A 6,442-nucleotide genomic window follows, 5' to 3' on the forward strand; every position below is an offset into this window, starting at 1 on the left:
CTCCCTCAGTAGTACACTGGGGTATCAGCCTAGATTTGGAGCTCAAGTCGCTGGAGTGGGAATTGAAGCCATAACCTTCTGACTCAGAGACGACAGTGATACCTGATACTCCAGACATTTAAGCACCTAACCTAGGCTGACATTGGATCATGATAATGGGGCACTTTTCAGCAACGCAATTGAGAGAAGCAATTCCTCCTAAAAAAACTCTGTTTACCGAGCACTTCCAGCTCACTCCTTTCATTGACCACCATATTTGGTGGTGATAGTTGGTCAGATCTAGTGATGCGTAAACCTCACCGAACTTGACAGTTTAAAACTTGAGGACAAGTTGAGTTTGTGAGAGGCAGATGGGGTGAACTGAAGAGGGTATGATATGTGTGGGGACACTGCATGGTATGAAGGTGAGGTTTACATCGTTGTGCTTTCTCTGTTTAGAATGTGAGCCGTCAATCTTCATTCCTCTCTTGTTTTCCCCCTGCCCTGGTGTGCTAGTTGTGTTCTCTTGTCCGTCTCCCCCAAGGAGCCCCCGTTACAGTTTCATTGGGAGAGGTATGACCTGACCAGTTTGTGGCTGCACTGAAATGGGTTAAAAGCTGTGGAGCATTGGAGAATTTAAATAGAACACACATATCGATAATTTTCCCTCTCTCATTTTCCCAGTGCGCTGCCTATCCCGGTAGACCTCTCTTCTGACTCCACACCCTGTTTTCATGCTCTTCCTCTAGCTGAGGGAGTGCTGCACTGCCGGAGGTGCAGTCTTTCGGATAAGACGTTAAATCGAGGTTCCGTCTTCCCTCTCAGGTGGATGTAAAAGATCCCTTGGCACTATTGCAAAGAAGAGCACGGGAGTTCTCCCCAGTGTCCTGGCCAATATTTATTCCTCCACCAACACCACTAAAAACAGACTATCTGGTCATTTACCTCATTGTCGTTTGTGGGAACTTGCTGTGTGCAAATTGGCTGCCGGGTTTCTCTACTTTACAACTGTGACTGCACTTCATTGGCTGTAAAGTGCTTTGGAAGGTCATGAAAGGTACTGTATAAATATGCAAATTCTCCTTATGGCCCTGTTCTCCACCCCAAATTTCTCATTTTGTTCTCCCATCTCAATTGTGCCCCAACTGAGATCAGTCAATTTAGTACAGAGCAAAGACCGACTCTGGGACCTTCCAGTCTGTTTGATTTATAAGTGATTTAACCCAGAAATTATTACCGGAGATGGAATGAAGGCTGATTTACTCAAGAGAAGATGGAGTTAAAGGTGGATAGTGGAGCTAACAAGCAAACCATTTTTAAATGTGCGGTGACCCCCGCAGTGAACACCAGTGTATCTCTGCAATAACTTAAACTGGACTGAAATCAGAGTGTGTTGTAAACAGTTGAACCTGAACAATAAATATGTTTTTTTTTGTGCATAAATCTTTCCTGGTCTGTTAAGTTTGTACAGTAATTTCACTCTTTGAGTTCAATCTGAATGGTACTTAAACTTTTTTGTTTGGAAAAATGTAAATCTGACTGAAATGGTTGTGGCAGGTGCTTTTTTTCAAGGTTTGGGTGGGGGGGGGGCAGGGTTGGGGAGAAGGTGAGCACCTTGGATTTTTGATATATGGAATAGGAGAAAACTCCAGTGTGGGGTCAAAAGGCGCAATGTGATGTTATTCTTTAATTTGGGGAAGTGCCTTTTTATCCCCACAAGATTAATTTTATATTTAACTTAATGGGCTCTTTTTCCTAAAGAAACTTCAGGCATAAACCGTGGCTTTGTAAAGAAAACAAACATTTATTATACACTAGAAAAAAAATTGTCATTAGAATTAAACAACATTTTTGGTTCATGCACGATTTAGATTTATTTTAATAACAATTAAAACAAACACCTTCAGAGCCAATTTTACCCTTTTATATAAAACTGTTGTTTATCATGTGTAATTTTACTGCACCACGTACACCCAGAGCTGTCGATGGGAGGTTCACGTAGCTCTGACGCGACAATGACTCAGCTGCCACATGTGTGGTCATTCTCTCTGCATTGTGCGGGATTTGGCCATTCTTGGACCTCTTACTCATTTCTCCCAGGCAAAGCAAAGTAAGACTCAGTAGGCTATACTGAAAGAACATGACCATTAACGACAATTGTGGCACTCAGAATAGGCAATGATACGTTAAAGCAAACAACACAGATATTGGGGGGGTGCACAAGGTACCGCAGCAACTTGGCTCATTTGGTAGCACTCTCCCCACTCCAGCACTTGAGCACATAATCTAGGCTGATACTTCAGTACAGTATTAAGGGACAGTTGTGTTGCTAAATTGAGGCCCTGACTGTCTGTTCAGGTGGATATAAAAGATCCTGTTGTATATTTGAAGAGCAGTATAATTCTCCCAGTCTCCTGGCCAACATTCTTCCCTCAACCAACAGCAGCAAAACAGATTATCTAGTAATTTGCTGTTTGTGGGGTTTTGCTGTAAGTGAATTAGTTGCTGTGTTTACTCCCCTAATAGTTCAACACTGATTTGTTGGGTGTGAAGTGTTCTTTGGGGCATTGGTGCTTAATAAATGTGTGATCTTCCCTTACTAGGACCAACCATTGAAGCAAATAGATGCTTGCTCTGGAGAAAAAGGATATGATGGTCCTACTCATTTTAGTCACAGGAGTGACTAAAAGTTTGGTCAAAGGGATGGGTTTTAAGAAGGGTCTTAAAGGAAAAGAGTGAGGTGGAGAGGGGGAGGGGTTGAAGGAAGAAATTCCAGAGCTTAGGGCCTAGAGGGTGAAGGCATGGCCACCAATGGTGGGGTGAAGGGAATGAGGGATGGAAGAGGACAGAGTCAGAGGAACACAGAGTTCTTGGAGGGTTGTAAGGCTGGAGGCAGCTCTAGAGGTGGGGAGGGATGAGGCCATGAAGGGAATTAAGCATGAGGATGAGAATTTTAAAAGTCAGAGCTTCACAGAGACAAATTGACTCACGTAGGCAACCCTGATCAACCAGCAATCTCTGTAAGGATTCCCTGTGGACTCCCCAGGAGTTTCAGCAGGGTGAGTGACCACGCTGGATCTCTGCCACTTGACCTTTCTCACCAATGCGCTGTGACTCATCATGCACTCTCTCATAACTCACTATCATTTGGGGGTGTGCGGAGCTGTGCTGGTGCATGAATGGGTGATCGGCCCAGAGGCACTGGCTGAATTTCTTTAAATAGGCAAGTGAACATGTTGCTTCAATGAGCGGTTTGAGGGTGTGCCTGTCAGTCAGTAGGACCATGTTACAGGAATATTATTGATAGGGACCTTGGAGTTCATGTCCACAGACCCCTGAAGTTATCAGGACAGGTAGATAAGGTGGTTAAGAAGGCATACGGGATAATTTCCTTTATTAGCTGAGGCACAGAATATAAGAGCAGGGAGGTTATGCTGGAACTGTATAAAAACACGTTAGGCCACAGCTTGAGTACTGCATACAGTTCTGGTCACCACATTACAGGAAAGATGTAATTGCACTAGAGAGGGTACAGAGGAGATTTACGAGGATGTTGACAGGACTGGAGAATTTTAGCTATGAGGAAAGATTGGATAGGCTGGGGTTGTTTTCTTTGGAAAAGTGGAGGCTGAAGGGTGATTTAATTGAGGTGTACAAAAATATGAGGGCCTAGATAGAGTGGATAGGAAGGACCTATTTCCCTTAGCAGAGAGGTCAATAACCAGGGGATATAGATCTAAAATGACTGGTAGAAGGATTAGAGGGGAGCTGAGGAAAAATGTTTTTACCCAGAGGGTGGTTGGGGTCTGGAACTCACTGCCTGAAAGGGTGGTAGAGGCAGAAACCCTCAACGCATTTTAAAAAGTACTTGGATATACACTTGAAGTGCCGTAACCTACAGGGCTACGGATCAAGTGCTGGAAAGTGGGATAGGCTGGGTAGCTCTATTTCAACCGGCACAGACATTGCTGCAGGAGTTCCTCAGGGCAGTGTCCTAGGCCCAACCATCTTCAGCTGCTTCATCAATGACATTCCCTCCATCATAAGGTCAGAAATGGGGATGTTCGTTGATGATTGCAGTGTTCAGTTCCATTCGCAACCCCTCAGATAATGAAGCAGTCCGTGCCCGCATGCAGCAAGACCTGGACAACATCCAGGCTTGGGCTGATAAGTGGCAAGTAACATTCGCACCAGACAAGTACCAGGCAATGACCATCTCCAACAAGAGAGTGTCTAACCACCTCCCCTTGACATTCAACGGAATTACCATCGCCGAAATCCCCACCATCAACATCCTGGGGGTCACCATTGACCAGAAACTTAACTGGACCAGCCACATAAATACTGTGGCTACAAGAGCGGGTCAGAGGCTGGGTATTCTGTGGTGAGTAACTCACCTCCTGACTCCCCAAAGCCTTTCCACCATCTACAAGGCACAAGTCAGGAGTGTGATGGAGTACTCTCCACTTGCCTGGATGAGTGCAGCTCCAACAACACTCAAAAAACTTGACACCATCCAGGACAAAGCAGACCGCATGATTGGCACCCCATCCGCCACCCTAAACATTCACTCCCTTCACCACCGGCGCACTGTGACTGCAGCGTGTACCATCCACAGGATGCACTGCAGCAACTCGCCAAGGCTTCTTCGACAGCACCTCCCAAACCCACGACCTCTACCACCTAGAAGGACAAGGGCAGCAGGCACATAGGAACAACACCACCTGCACGTCCCCTCCAAGTCACACACCATCCCGACTTGGAAATATATCGGCCGTTCCTTCATCATCGCTGGGTCAAAATCCTGGAACTCCCTTCCTAACAGCACTGTGGGAGAACCGTCACCACACGGACTGCAGCGGTTCAAGAAGGCGGCTCACCACCACCTTCTCAAGGGCAATTAGGGATGGGCAATAAATGCTGGCCTCGCCAGCGACGCCCACATCCCATGAACGAATAAAAAAAGACACGATGGGCCAAAAAGCCTCCTTCTGTGCTGTACATTTTCTATGTTTCTATGTTTCTGCTATGGTACTAGTCATGAGCTTGGGGGAATGCTGCCGCTTCACCGGCCAGCAGGGATTTCTGGATAATAATCAGGAGTGGGAACTCTGGGTGAGCTTCAGTGGGCATCTTAGCTACAATCTCTAAGATGCCACCAACCCATTCTGCAGACCCTGATCTGGGAACTGTCTTCACAGAGTCCAGGTCATCAGAATGCCACCTGCTGAAATGCTGGTGCTATCTGCTGCGTGCTATCCGCTATCACTTGCAGATAGCACGCAGCATATGCTGGCACAGCCAGTGACTGCAACAATCAGCTGCTAGCGTAACACTTAGCTCCACCTCCATGCAGGCTTGCTGCAATGCTCACATATGGGGATGATGCCTTGGGTAACGTCCTTCACAAGTATCTCACCCAGAACCACCCAGCACAGCCACCAAACGGGGGGCGGGGGAGGGGAGCTGCGCTCCTCCATCACATGCCTGCACTTTGGGTCTCCTTTCTCTTCATTTTTGCTCATCACCTCTTAATCCCCATAGCAATGAGTTTAGATGCTTTCTGAGCCTTTCAGAATGTTTCCCCTATTCTTGGCACTCCTATTTAATTGTCCTCTTCCTTTTTAATTTAATTGACTTGCAAGTTTCCACTCCCACTGCTCGTGTGCTCCCTGAACCATCCAAACTTGCACCTGGAGCTTTGAAAAAGAGTCACACTGGGAAGTTCCTCGGGGGGGTCTCCCAATCGTCAGGTGTACAGTCAGTGGACGATTGGTAGCAACCCAGTTTATGCACCTGGGGTTTTGGCCAAGGTTACAGAGACGGATAGAGTCCAAAGCCAACCAGTAGGTGGGTGTAAACTGCACTCATTGAAAAACCAGAGGCTTACTTGGCTGGGTAAAGGCCATGTGGAAACAGTGTCAACCAAAGACAAGCCTGGATTCAAGGAGGCCTAAATTCATTAGCACCCGATCCATGCAGCGCGCAGCCAAGTCGCGCCAGATTGGACAGGTCTGAGGACTGTCCTAAATTGGTTTTTGGGCCTCATGATCATAATTGTGGAAAGCTCGGGGAGCCAATCGGGTGTTGTGTCGCAGCTCTCCGATAAGGCCTGACCAATTTCAGCCAGCTCCAAATTAAGGTAAATTAAAAAAAAACTTAACTGCTGTCACTTTAAGGACAAATGTAAGGAGTAATACAACACCAGGTTATAGTCCAAAGCTGTTGGACTATAACCTGGTGTTGTAAGACTCCTTACATTTGTCCACCCCAGTCCATCACCGGCATCTCCACATCATCACTTTAAGGACCACTAGTTAGGAGCTGTAGAGCCTGCATAAGTAATCAGAGAATGCGGCAACGCAAGCTCAGACTACTTTTAATCAATTTTGCAAACTGGTCCAGAATTGGGAGCAGGAGCCTCATTTCAATATTACGTTGAGACCTGTGCTCATTTCGGGCG

This window comes from Heptranchias perlo, chromosome 10 (assembly GCF_035084215.1).
Source record: "Heptranchias perlo isolate sHepPer1 chromosome 10, sHepPer1.hap1, whole genome shotgun sequence".
Lineage (NCBI taxonomy): Eukaryota > Metazoa > Chordata > Chondrichthyes > Hexanchiformes > Hexanchidae > Heptranchias > Heptranchias perlo.